Below are 15158 nucleotides of genomic sequence, written 5' to 3' on the forward strand. Positions count from 1 at the left end.
AATGTGTTGTTACAGTCATTTGCTATTTGCAAAGCTGTCATTCTCCTTTTTGTAAGAGAACAGGAATGGCAGGAGAGCTGTCAAGAGTGATATTTAATGAAACACTGTCTTTAAATGGGACTCCAGTCAAGAGCGCTTAGAAAGAAAACTTTATTTTCAAGCTGCTTTCTTGTTGAAGTTGCTATAGACATGTTACAGTGAACACGCTGACTTGTAATGAACTTCCTTGCCCCGCTTAAATCTGTAGGGTTGCTAAATGAAAAACAGTCTTCTGCATTCACATATTCCATGTAAACAAACTGAAATGTTTCTGAAAATATTTACTGGCGAGGTTGCTGTTGAAAATTCTTATCTTAGCAAAAGCAAGTTGCAAACAGAACAGACCATAGCTATTTACAAACTGTGGATAAATGCTTCCAGAAAGCTTACAGTTTGGATCTGCAGAAGTTGCATACTGTACAAATGATCTGAAGTGCTCAGTAATTCTTTATAATTACCAGACGCCTTTTGAATGGTTTGTAAACCCATTAGATAAAACCGTTATATCTCACATCCACATAGATATAGCATCCTGAAGACTTGGTTGTCTCAGATGAAGTCACACATTTGACACTAAACGTGTTAAGACACTAAGAGCGCTCCCTAAGTGTGAGTGCTCTTCCATCTTAACTAATGTCAAAGTCAAGAACAACAGGAATTAAAAAATCCTCAGCTCTATCTGAATACTTGGACTCCTTCATGAGTTGCCTTACAAGGGTACAAAAATTCAGCCAGCCTATTCTATGGGAATTGCTAAGCCATGGCCTGACGCAATGACTGAACACCTGGTTAAGGCACACAGCCAGCCCTGGGAGCACAAGTAAAAGCAATTCACCTGTGTGATTGGAAGGGGTGGAACCTGGTCCTGCCCTTCCCTAAACCTCATTTAAGGGCTGGCTGCTACAAGTGAGTGTTCTCTACTTGGAGTTTCTTCTTTTGGGAGATTTTGATAAGCTCTGATCCTTGGCGTGGGTAAGTAAATATTACTTTTTTTTCTTTAACTAGATTATAGTCATCATTCTTTTTTGAGTATTTTGTTAGTTGGTTATCTCCTATTGCCTTTTCCTACAGCTACTTACTGGTTTTTTTTTTTTTTTTTTTTCAGTTCAAAACTGTGGTTTAAATTGAAAGGAGGAGCCTGTAACTCCCGCTTACTTAATGCTTTGTGCAGACTGATCTTCCTTTGGCTTATAAGACAAAAATAATAATTAAATGAACCACGAGGCTCTTAGCAAGTTTGCTAATGTCAGGTTCTTATGATTCCAAATAAGGTTCTGAGCTACCTCAGAGAGAAAAGCTCAATCCTTATTAAAGTGGGAATTGAGCCATTGAATTTAAGGTAAGGAATAACTTTCATGGAAATACATGTTTAAGAATGTAATGTCATTACAGTTTGCAGTGAACTACTGAGACAGGTTTTAAAAGCTGTATCACAATTTTGATAGTCGTTCCCAACATATTGAGGGAAGTTGGAGGCTACAAAGCAAACTCCGTTTCAATTCCACCAGCTATACTGAACTCGTAGGGGGGAAGGAGGATGCTCTTTTGGGAGAGATAGCAGTAATGGTGTCGGTGTCATGACGAGAACATCTTTAAATTCTCGGCTTTTGTGGTTATGGTAATAGGTGAGGAGAGCTGTGTGTGGATAAATACTGAACTGTGTGTGTAACAGCTCCCCATCTAATGGATTAGGGCTACAAAGAACTACATGTACACAACAGGTACCTCACTACAGTGGTTGTTGAAAAGAGTTGAAAAGCTTGACAGAAGAAAATTAACATTTATAGTGGGCACGTAAAAAGCTGAAGTTCCAGCAACATGTCTGACAGTACTGACAACTTCAGAGCTAGGCTCCTGCTCAAGTGAAGCCTTTTTGCTTGTTTCTTGTTGTGTTTGTACCTTTTCATTTTCACAGTAGTGTAAGATTCAATCGTGAGCCCCACTGCCTGAAACTACTGTGATTGGTGCACACAGCAGTTACCTGTTTGTTATCTAAATCAAGTGTGACCACAAGAAGTGAATTTCAGTAACTAGCCCAGAAACTACCTCCTACAGTTAAAAATAACTGGCTGCAGGATGAAGTGCTGCCTATAACTAGTTATACTGCTACCTTTATAAATTGGAAGGCTCTTGCTTCTCAACTATTGAGTAAAATAATGAAGTTCTGTGGTAGAAGAGGCTGCCTCGGAGTATTCTTTCATCATCATCCAATTTGCTACTTTTATTCTCAACGTGATTTTCAAAAGTGCTGACAAAGAAAGTACCTGCCCAGGTAATGTCTTTAATGAGAAATTTTTATTGTTTTGATCTTTGCCCAGCATGCTGATTGCCCTTTACAGAGCTATAGCACAAGGCGTATGCTTATGTATGCTGATGACAGCATCCTACCAGTGCTGATGCTGTTGGACTTGTCTGTTGAACCTGACAGAATTGATCAGGGTAGTTCACCTCTGCGCTGCCCAATACTTCTGCAATACTCCAGACTTTGTGTAGTGATACATAGTTCTGTGCTTATAACTTGCTTTTTTTTCTTGCTGGTTCACTCCAGATACATTATGAAACCTCAAGAGGGATTGGTTTTTACATCTATGCTCTGAGTTCCTGTGTTTCTTTCAGGAGCAGGTAGTCCACAGTTAAACTTCCACCTTCATTGTTATGCTGATGACTTAACTGGTTTAGTTATCAGTTACCCAGGGCTATGACCAAATCTTGTTACTTCTGTACTCCAGGAAGCATGAAAATTATTAGCTTGAGAATGGCACCTCTTTCTATCACCTCAGTACAACTTTAATCTGTTTTTAAGTGTGCATTTCATGATATCTGAGCTAAGTTGTTTACGTGATCTTTATGAACGTAATTGCGTTCCTCTGCTCCTGCTTAGGATCTGGTCTGTGAGCATGCTGCTTTAGTTGGCCCCAGTATGTTTATCTGCATGTGCTTTAAGGAATTAAACTTCTCAAGTGTAACTTCCCGTCAAGGCTGTTCCTGAGTAGCTTTCTCCTCCCTGCCTCTTTCACAAGTACGTCTCTTTATATGACAGAGAAATTGCACATAGTTTCTGTCTGACCAGCCTGTCCAGGGATACCAGGTTTCTAGACAGTGGGCTTCATGTGGAACCAAAAAGTTTATCGGGATTGTGCAGTAAATACACAGAGGAGAACATAAGTGGAAGACTTAATGTCTCTAAAGATAAAAACTATCTTCAATAGAGCTACACTTAGTGGTAACTATAGAGAAGGAGCTCCTAATCTGGTATCATGTCTGGTTTTATATGGATTGATGGTGAAAAGTAATTTAAAATACATTCAATGATTCTGTTTTTCTCTCTTCATGGGATCACTTTGTTGTATTTTCTAGTTGGAGTGGAACTATTTGTCACAGTATTTTAAGAAGTTCACTCAAAATCTATGCATTCCTCTGGAGTTCCCAGAAGATCTGAAGCCGAACACTTCAGAATTCAAAGAAGCTTTGCTGAAATACGTAGATAAAAAAATGTTTTCATAGAAACAGTTGCGATGCTTTTAGAGCATTCCCTCATTTTCACACCCTGACTTCTCTTCACAGCTTGCAGATCTGAATGGCTTGTTTTGAAGTCACAAAGCTTCTCTGTATACTGTGAGGAGCTGTGAAAGTAATTCCTCAGTGAAACTATGCAGATTGCTGAAGTGGTGTAATCTTTCAGAAAACAGTGAAATTTTGCTTTGAAGTTCACTCCTGTTTACTTGTACGTTGCCAGTTCCAAAAAGACTTCAGTGTGCATGTGCCCTCATGATCCTTTCATCCCACTGTATGGCATGGGTTTGGGATTTACAGCTGCTAATTGGATAATTATTGCATTGTGAAGTTGCACAGAAAGGTTAATTCAAGACTTATAAAAAGGACACAAAGGAATCAGAAAGAAAACATTGTTTCTGTTTATATCTCCTTCCTTTGTAGTATTGCTATCTAAAAATATTTTTCCAAGAGTAAAGCAAACAGCTTGATTCTTAAGGATAGCAATGAGGTTTTTTTCTTGAATGCTGTCATGAGTATAATTACACTATCAAGAGTTCACGTATGTTCCTCTGGTTGCCATGTGGTTCTGTTTCAGCTATCTGACTTCTACCTCTCGTGGGATCTGCACCCCTTATACAGTTATAACATTGCTACTAGCCCAAAATAGTTGTTGGTGCAGCCGTGGGTTGGACAACACCTGCCCACCACTGCCACTTTGTGCCAAATGGATGAACATGACAGCCCTGTTCCCCAGAGACTCCTGGCTTCTGCTTTGTAACAAGTGGTGGCACAGCAGGAACTGAGCCAAGGAATGTCATCAGAAATTGAAAGTGGAGAGGGAAGGGAGGAGAAGCTATGTGAGATTGTAAAGCAGAGAAATAAATACATAGATAAAACGTGATAAAAGCTGAGGTGTGAAATGCATCTTTATGTATTCAAGTATGTTACCAGGAGAGAGAGAGTGGAAGTGAGCATGAGGGGAAAATCCTCAGAGGGAAAGGAAAGATGTGCTCTGAGCTGAAGGCTGCAGTGCTGTTACAGAAGAATATCCAAAGATAGAAAGCAGCAAGGGACAAAGAAAAAGCAGTATGTGATGTGCAGTACTCGGGGGGGGGGGGGGGGGAAGGTGTAGAGAGGGGGGAATGACATAGATTCAATTAGCAAGGATTTCTGTTATCTGCTTTGTTTGTTTGTTTTTTCATAGCACTGTAGCTATCTGTTCTGTGGAAGGGAAATAAGAGAATTTTATGAACTAGCAAAGGAAGTATAGAAGACAGTGAGTGCACTGGGTCCTGCTACTTGATCCAAGGGGTCAGGTGAGGCTCGACATAGTAGGCCTGGGTAGGAGTTGATGGTTGACATGACCTGGACGCAGCTTCTATTGGTGTGGTTCAAGATGCACCCCTGGAGCAACAGTCACTTGGCTATGGATGCAGTGGCTTTAATTATGGAAGATATATTATAGGAATAAGGGACAAACATAAACAAAATGAGTGTGGTCTGGATGCTTTGATATTTATTGTCCTGCTGGTTATTGCTGTTCTTAATGAAATTTGCAATTAGCAGGCTATTTCCTTGTATGCTTTTCTCTCTTCATGTCCGAAATTTGTTTTTGGCAACACTATGATTGTGAACAGTACCGTATTCCTTTTTTCCTAAAGCTCAAGAGAGCATTTAAAGCATGCTATAGTCTGAGTTGACACTGTTCAACTGCTTTCCAAATAAGTGAACCGAAGCTGACATGAGGAGCTGGTATGACAGGGGATGGAGGCAAGAGGAATTTCCACTAATGTTATAGCACAGAATTAATCGTGATAGATTTGATACTGTTTTCATTTTTTACTAGTACTGTTGAATCAAACTAGATATTAGGAAAACTTTCCATTTTCTACTCTTCTGTGATATGACACTTAGCTGACAGAAAGATGATTTATTTGCTTTTCCAGCACGTCTACACAGTTCATGCTTGTCACATGGTAAAGCCTTTCTGATTTACTGTGTTTCTGTAGAAGAACACACATCTTTTCTTTGCTTTTTATAGTAACGTTCTTCCATGACTTCATGACAAGTGAGTTTGAGTTCTAATTGTCAAAATAACACTGTGTCCGATCTTTACAGTTATTTCTAAATATTGAGAAGCTTGAGTGATTGTATTCATGGGTGGATTGTGAAGTACTTAATGGAAATAACTTGTTAGGACAATTTCTTAAAAGAAGAAAAGCATTGAAGAAATCTCCAGGGTGGAGTACAAAGAATATGCAAGGTGTCTGTTCCACGATAATTCTCTGAACAACATCAGGCCTGCAGATGTCAGTCTGCTAGCAGCATCAGGAGAGCTTGGTACAATGACTCTAAGAGATGCAGCACACAATGAGGATCAAGGTGTAACATTCAGCACCCAGGCTCTGTCATGAGAGTGCAGTGATGGGAACTTCTTGGTACTATGGAACTGACAAACTGTTCAGTAGTCACTGTAACTTATTAGCTTTTCTGTTTTCTATTGCAACAAAGATAGGTATGATTAGAGTAACTCAAGTTCCACCTGAGGAAAAAAAAATAGTATAAAAGTAGCTGAAAAGAAAGAATTTTGGGGAAGGTACCCTCGCAGATAAGAGGGGAAGATATTGTTGACTTATGGGACCAGTGGATGGGCTGAATCTCTTCGTCCTGGTTAGGGATGCCTAAAGGGTAAGATTTGTGCTCTTGGTTGTACTGAGTGCTTCCCCTCAGAAATGTAAGAATGTCTACAGAATTATTCTGTAGTTTAACACATTTGTGATTGCTATATTATTTATGTTATTGATGTTAACGCATGTTCTGTAAACAAGGTATTAATCACCAGTTGATGAATATACTGATGTTATGGTACAACAGAGAGCTTGGCTATGATGTTATTACACCAAAGCAGGAAACAGAAATGATAGGTAGATTCACCTATAACCTGAGCTCGCAGGAGAAACTCCAGTAGAGTGGATCTCCAGAAGAGATTCTTCCCCACTGGCATTTAGCTCTTAAATGGGTCTAGGAGAGGTGCAGCCAGGCTCCACCCCTTCCTGCAGCACAGGTGAATTGCCTTCACCTGTGCTCACATGACTGACTCATTGCTTGCCTCAGGTGGTTAATCAGAGGTTCAGGCTGTGATTCAGCAGCCCATACAACCAGCAGTTCAAGAGTCTGTAATCATTTGTTCCAATAAAGAGTTTTATTCTATAAGCCAGTTGTAAGAGCTCTCATTGGGAGTGGTCATTCTTAAGGGAGGTCATGTGAGTCTATTTGGCACACTTATATGAAGAGATTCTGAGCTATGGGGGAATCTGAAATCATAAAAATTCTTACTGTATGTGACCAAATTACCTAAGGCTGGTCATACAAGCCTGTTTTTATGCAACTGGACTTGCAGTGCCTAAGCGGGCATTATTAACACATTAACACAACACAAGGTGCATCCTATGAAGATTTGTCTTGCTACCGGCAGTATGAGTGAGGGTCGATTGATCTCATCAGGTGAAGCAAGAAATGGGAGAAACAGTGAAGAATAAGTGTGAAGTTAAGATGGGTCTGAGTGCTTTTCTTTAAAAGTAGTCTATCAAAGCTAAGAAACCACTTCTTCAGTCTAATTTTACTTGTTTCTGGAAATTGCTTTCATATGTAGTGTAGGAATACTCTGGGCTCAAAAATGCACTGTATTGTCACTAAGATCATAAACATTAGCATTCTTCAGGCTTGATTTAGCTTTTTAGTGGGATTTTATTTGCCTGTTTTTTCTAATGCTGACATAGTATACCTGAAAAATAAGGCATAAAAAGAGGGATAGGCGTTTTGATTTTGGGTAAATGTTGAGGTTTCAAGTAAATCCTGACTTGATGATCTGGATGCTCGAGAAGAAGTACTGGGTGAGTTATGTAAACTTAATATTACCTTTGTTTGTCCGTGATGTCAGGTTTGTGTACTGCTACTGCTTTTTAAGTAGTGGTTTCCGTAAGTCATGTCTTGAATACGTTTCTCCATCCTTTTATTTATCTAGTACGCCATCCATGATTGTCCTGTTCCTGCAATTACTTATTAGTAAATTCAAGGCTATAGCCCTAATAAAACGCCAGAAAGATCACAGTGTGCACGGGCAAATAATCTTGTGATCTTTTGTTACTGGGTTTTGTGCATACAAGGCTCAGTGCTGTAACCTGTTCTACTAACACTTTGCATTTAAATGTAACTCACAATTAGTGACAGATGCTGAAATAAATATACAAGTAGGGGGTGAAGGCATTAGTTTATACATAGTCATTTATCTTCAAATATCGTGAGCAAAGCTTAAGCCAGTTACAGTTGAATGAACTGAAGCTTTGGCAGTGTCTTTTGAACTGTTTGAATTAACAAAATCAATCCTCATAAATTAAACTATCGTTGATGTGTGATGCAATTAAGTGCTGTAATCAAAATAGACTCTCGGTGCATGCTGTGTAACCATACTTTTACCAACGCAGAATTTTAACCACTGCTGGCTAACTGCTCCTGCCATGTTGTGTGAGACTCCCATCTGGCATGTGAGACACTAACATTATGATACAGTATTTCTTTTTCATTTTTCAATTTAGGCTGACATCTGCTGGTCTACGCAAATGGCAGGCAACCCTGCTGAATGCAAACCAATTTGAGGCAGCAGTGATTTCAGTTTTCCCTTTGTCAGTTTACAGAGCTCAGTACTGCGACCAAAGAACTTAATTACAAAGGAAATTCACAGTGAATAATATGTCTCTGGAAGAAGAAAGGCAGCAACAATACTGTGTGAAGAAAAATGAGTTTGACATGATAAATTACATGCACGCATACTCTGTGTGCAGTGTAAGTATTCAAAGGAACCAATAGAAGCTACTGTATATTGGCCAATCAGACCTACAGAAAAGGTGTTATTTAAGGGCGCTACACTGTGGGGTGTAATGAGGAGGTTGTAGATAGGAGTTAACTCTTTTTGCCCTATCAATAAAGCTAAAGAGAGGGGGCGTGGCACTACACTAGGCAATCAGCTCTAAATGTTTGAGCAGGCATATGGCAATTTCTGCCCAGTGCTTGGCTTTCACAGGGTGAGAGGTGCTTGGCATTCTAGGTGAAGAGGTTCTGTGTGTCCGGACAGAAGAAGCAGCAGAAGTGGAGGGCCAAGAAAGCCACAGAGATGATACTGCAGGTTCTTTTGCAGTTACTCCTTTAATTACTCCACTTACAACACCAGCTACTCAGTTAATTCCTGGGTGTATCAGATGCAGGTTACTTAGTGAGTTTTGTCTGTGCCAGCCACAAACTGCCTGGCCTTCAGCAGCAGATGTAAATTTGGAGTACTTCTCATGGTAATTATAGCCCTGCTTTCCAGCAGCGTGGTAACTCTTGTCAGCTGTCCCAGCTAACTCCCTGAGATGTTTTAACACACAAGCCATTGCACAGGGCAGATGCACAGATATGAATTCTGTGCTGGCTTTGTAGAGCACGGGGAATGCTGAGTGACGGTTATGATAACTGGTGACACCAGCATTTCTCCTTTGGAAAGTGAGTTGAAGTCAGATTAAATGTTAGGAGGAAATTACTTACTCGGAATGCAGTGAGGCACTGGTGCAGGCTGCCCAAAGGAGCTGTGAATATTCTGGTCCTGGAGGTGCTCAAAGCCAGGTTGGAAGGGGCTCTGGGCAGCCGGATTCTGCAGTTGGCAACCCTGGCCATGGCAGGGGGCTGGAGCTGGATGGGCTTTCAAGTCCCTTCCAAGCCAGTATGGAGTCTCCACTTCTTTTTCCTGTGGCATTTCCTGTGGCTGTAGCTTGGAAGTGCCAAGGGAGCCAGAGAGAGGGGACTAAAGTGCCCTGCCATAGCAGAGCACATAGCAAAAGAGAAAGGCTGGATAAGATTTAGGTCCTTTTATTCTCCTCTGTTCCTGCAACACCATGGCACCTGTCCACTGTACAGTGCAAAGCAGAACAAACCCCTGGTGCCTGTGTGTGTACAGCCAGCCTGCTGTAAGTGATGCCTCAGGTGTCCTGACCTGATTCTTCCCACAGTCATTTGGGCAGACTTAGAGGTAGAGAGAGGCTGTGAAAGAAACAAAGGCTGTTTGTTTTCCAAGAGAGCCCACGGGCTCTAGGGAGGACCCTTCAGCTGGTCCTGCCCGGAACAGTAAAATATCCTCCTGGTTTTGGGAGATATTAGTACAGGAGCACTCATAATCTGCATGCGCTGCTAGAGTTTCAGTCAGGAATTGAAATCAAGTTGCTTTTTAGCACAGGTTTAGCAATAGTTGCTAATTACAATTAAGTACTATTGTGTTAAGTGCCAGCAGACATGGCGTGAGATAGTGCCGAGCATAATTAAACAATCAAATAAATCATCAGTTGTTGCCAATAATTTTGATCCCAGGTGTTAAGGTGCGGCTGAAGTAGAGATCTGCACTTGGTAAAGGTCCTGTGGAGGGTGCTTGGTTAGCTTGGGAATGTTGGGGGTGGGGGTATGGTGAAGCTGGTGTTCTATTAAATGTTTATCTTGTTAAGGCTAACTCTGTATTGCTTAAAAGAATCAAACACAATTTCAAAGACTAACCCAAATGTATTTAGAGAGGCAGGCAAAATAGTTAACAGTGAGACTTCTTTCTTAGTACTCCAGGTCATACTACTTAGCTGATAAATGGGATACAAAACTGTAGGACTGAAACTTGTACAAATGTTGATACTAATTAATTTAAGGTACGTATCTTTCTTTTTTTTATATTTAGTATCCTAAGTTCAGAGCTTTGATTAAGCTGTATAAAAATGTTAAAAAAAAAAAACAAAAAACAGGAGTGACCAACAAAGTGGGCCCCATGGCACTGTCAGTGTAAGGTTCAAGAAAATCCTTATATTACTTTAAGCCTTTGACCTCTTTTCTGTTTAGACTGCTTTTTAAGCAGCTATCTGGTGCTTCTCCAGGTTAAAACTCTCTAGATGATCCCCGTGGCTTTGAATTGTACTTAAGATGGTTCTGTGTACTTGCTTCCAAGTGGAAAAGAATATACTTGCCACTGAATTCTACTCATTTTGCTCGTCTTCAAATGAAGACCAGCAAGAGAAATCTCTTACTCTCAGGTTCTGTGGATGCTTTGCTTCTCATTGTGTTTAATAGTGAAATTAATACACTGGCAGACATGCCTAAGTGTGGTGCAATTAGCTAGAGCTGATGGGGAAATATTATCAGATCTTCACTTGGGGGGGGGGACAAAAACAAAAACAACCCTTTAACTGTTATATAACATTCAGGATTGCTGTTCTTGAGATCTTTACCTTTCTGAAAATGCTGATAGTCAATTTTCCTTTCCATGTATTCTTCTGCTCATCATAATAGATATTTTCAGCACAGATCAGTGAGCTGTAAATCTGAACAGAGTCCTCACCATTTCATACAGCAGAAGAAAAACATCATAGAAATGAAAACAGTAACAAAAATAAAATATAGCACAAAAAGCTTGTTGAAGTAGATTTCAAATGCCAATTATTCTAAGTCAGAGCTAGAAAGCCTTTTTAAGTCAAGGTTTTATATCTCTCTACTGTGGTGCTGCAAGTAGAAGACTTTATACGGATTGATCCAGTGGACTGCTGGATGGACCTCTGAAATTTTCATTTAATGGACTTCTGTAAATCAGACTGATATTTTGTGTGCTGTAAATCCTGAACTCAGTTGGTGGTGTAGTATTACTGTGTACATACACACTGCAATCTGTGTTTATGTACAAGTTATATCAGACTAACAGTTCTGTTCAGAAATAATTTAGGAGCTTAGCCAAAAGCCAAACAGTCTCCAAGTTGTGTTGCATCTACATAAGTGGTGGAAAACTTTGTTGTGGTTTTTGCTCTGTTACAATTGGAAACCATAGAGCATGATGTGCTTAAGGTGGTACTCAAGTGTGTGGTACTATTTGCTCACCACTTTTTTTTGCTAAAATCTGGCACTTGCTTATATCAGAGCTACAACTTACTGAAGTTCTGATAAGTAATTCCACACTTACTAAAACAATATAGCACTGTCTGTGCATTTAGCATGCACTATTGTAGCATCTAATTTCGTGTCACTCTAGATATTCAACTTTCATAAATGCTGATGCACTCGTAGATTCTCTTTAGTAGTGGCGCTGTGCTAACAAGCAAGTTTTGTAGATGCTAATTTTCCTAAACTTTGAGGGTAACTAAGTGGGAAGGTCTAGAACATTACAGTTTGTCAGGATCTTTTTGAACTGCCAATGCAGTTTTATCTGGGCTTGTACGCAAACAGGCATGGAAGAGAGGCAGAGCAGTGAAAAGTTGACCTGTATAAGGGCTTTTTTGGTTATTTAGTTGACAACAAAGCTGCTTTAAAACTTGTAGTCTACTTTCCCCTAGTCTGCTGCTTTTATGCCATTACCAATGGTATCATCCATTAAAAATGGATCAGATGCTAGCACTTCATATGCAGTTTGCACCTGGTGACCAAGCTTTAGAAACTGGGGAAATTGGGTGCGTGTGTAATAGCAAATAAAATCAGCGAAGATTAAAATGCTACAAGTCCCGGGCACTTGAGAGAACAGGCTAAGTGCAAAATGAGGCTCTCTTGTCACAATAGAGCTCAGAGCAGCATATGCTGAGGGAAGCTGCTCTGGCAGCGTGTGAGACCACAGGTCTGTGCCTTAGTAACTGGTCACGTAACTGAGGATTTGAGAGCTGCAGGGTGGGTGCAAATCCTTCCTCAACTCCAGTGAAGCTCAGCAAAGGTTCAGTGTTGTCTGCTTCTGTCCCCATCCAGCTCACCCAAGAGTGCTTAATCAGCGAAGCTTACTCATAATCTAGTTCCAGTGAGGCGATAAATACATTCTGTTTCTTACTGCTTTACCACAGTGATGTGCTTTCAATATTTTTCTCCTGTAATCAAGGTAAGGATCTTTAATTCTTTTAATGCTGCTTTTCCTGTCTGTCTACTGCATGTGAAGCTGCTGTTCCTGGGCTCAGGTGGACTTGAGGCTGATCACAGTGTATGTCTGTGGGGAATACTATTATCTGCAGAGCTTTCACCTGACCTCAGCCTTGAATAAGGATATCAGGACTTAACTCTGAATACCTGAATTAGAGATGAAACTTTAAAAAGCATGCAGCTGAGGAAGTGGCCTGGAGACCTGTGGGGCACAGAGTGACATACTATGTGCTTAGGCCTTGCTCCAGCTTTACATCTGTTGCCAGCTACCATTCAGAGGCAAAAGGAAACTATTCTGTTCCACGGCACCAGGGGACTGTAGGAAAAATACTTCTGGAATAAGGAGGAAAGGAATAAAACTCATGGTAGAAGGCTCAGACAAGGGCTAGCATTCTTACCTCTGTTCGACAGCTTTGAAATACTTGTCTTTCTCTTTCATGATGACGAGCTCACCTTGTGTCCTTTTTGCAGTATCTACAAGCCATGCAATCTCTTACACTTGTTACATGCATCACTTATAGACTTCTAGGAGGGGTAGGTCTCAAATTCTGTGCCTGCAGTACTTTTAGAAACAAATCCCTCTCCCAGCCCTGTCCAACCCAAGCTTACCACACCATCACCAGTGCAGGGGGAGCTGCTGGTGTCTCAGGGTGATGCGGTTGTTTTTCTTCATGAGACACCAGAAGTGTTGAATTTACAGAGCTGACATATTAACTCTGGTGGCCTAAAAGAATAAATGAGCAATACCATAGGGTTGTCTGCTCAGCAACGGGTGTTTTTTCCCAAAGATCTCTCTTTAATTGAAGCCATTTTTCATTTTGAATGTAGAGTGTATTCATTAGAAAGCAGCATCTCAAAGGGACTGGAAAGCTCAGGAGATTAGTAACAAGGTACAAAGCCTTTTGCCTCTAGGTTGCCAGTTTCAAATCTAGCCATGTCATTATTGATCCGAAGAAGTCATTACAAGCTGACATAAGTTGAGATGCATATATTGAAGTGACCTTGTCAGATTAGTCAAATTCCTTTGTTAGGAGATAGGCTCACAAAAAATATTCTCATTAGCACTTTGTTGGTAGTCCTTACAGCATCAGTAAGGACAGGGTGAGCTTGCTTATGCAAAATCAGAATAGAGGGATTTCTGAGCTCTAGAAAGGTTGATTGAAACACTTTGAAAAGGATCTTATGACGTGCTTTGAAATTTCCAAGTTGATTCTACTCTGTGTAATTTAAAAAGAACACCTCTTGCAATATTTGCCACATTTTGATCAATATGAGTTTAAAGAATCTGTGTAATTAGACGGTTTTAGAATCATCAGTGTGTGTGTATTAACAGTAAAACATTTCATCTGGAATAACTTACATTTGATATCTGTTTCATTTTTATTTCTTAATTCTCAGAATCAGGCCAACAGTCGTTTCAGTCCTTGTACTGAGTGTATATATATTGTACTGACTGTATTGATACAGTCAGAAAATGTCTAAGAAAACTGCAGCTCAGCCTGCAGATCTCACATTTGTACTTAGAATTAAACTCTTGCTCTGTGGGACACGGTGACCACCAATGCTGAAAGCAGAAATCATGGGGGAAGAAAAATACCAGATATCTGGTGGGAGTTGAATTTGTCATAGGGAAGGAAAGAGTGTTTTTGTGAGCTTTGAAGCCTGTGCTGTAAATTGAGTTTGAGATGGAAAAATCTCTGTGGGCTGTTTGTACTTTCTACATCAGCACCAATAAATATCAAAGCTGGGCTGGTAACTTTGCTGGCAGAAAAAAGTGCGGGTGACATCAGTTTTGTATTGCAGGCAGCAAGTAAAATGTCTTGATCAATGAAGCAGTAGGTGAGAATTTGTTCCATTGTGCTTTTGATTCCTGGCCAAAATCCAGCTTTTTAGGGAGCTGGATCAAGTGTTTCCTTGAGTTAAACTTGCTTCTATATTTGGTCTTTGTACAGGACCCTCTAACTCATTATAACATCCATAAGGGCCTTGTGGGATGCTGCAAGCATTCAGTGATACATTTGGGCTCAGCTGAATTGCTCCGGGGATTTCTTGGCACACCTTGTTTTATCCTTTAAGCAGCTAGAGCATGTGAGTGGCTCTTTTTCTGTTATGAACGTTTGTTGTCGCAAGGATATGGAGAGGTTTGCCAAGGTTTCTGTGTATCTTCAGCCATTCATTTTCAAGGTGATGAGAATATACAGGTGTTTACATCACTGGTTCAAAACTTGAGAATTTAACCTTCTCAGAACAGAGAACATAATGTACTATTCCATTCTTGGGTGAAAAGCCAAGATAAGAATGATGAATCGGCTTGTTTAAAATACGTATGGATAAATGTCAAAACTCTTCAGCCTTCAAACTCAAATGATTTGATTTTTCTTACCACACAAAAGACTTAACCTGCCTGATACTCTTTTTTTCTTTAAGGTCTGAGTAATAACGGGTCTGTGAGAAGCAGTATTTCAGCATGTTTATTTAGAAATGTGACTTGTGTTCAAGTAACATCAACTATCAGTAATCAACTGAATTGGTAATTGTACTCGTTTCACTGTGATGTCTCTATGGTGCTGTGGTCCAGCAGATGCATGCCCTCCTGGTTTCTGCAGCCTTCCCAGCAGCAGTGTGTCCTGGTGGATTCAGATAAACTTTAACCTGTTTCAAGGCAGTTGGGCAAA

The sequence above is a fragment of the Meleagris gallopavo genome, chromosome 4 (assembly GCF_905368555.1).
Source record: "Meleagris gallopavo chromosome 4, MGAL_WU_HG_1.1, whole genome shotgun sequence".
NCBI classification, from domain to species: domain Eukaryota; kingdom Metazoa; phylum Chordata; class Aves; order Galliformes; family Phasianidae; genus Meleagris; species Meleagris gallopavo.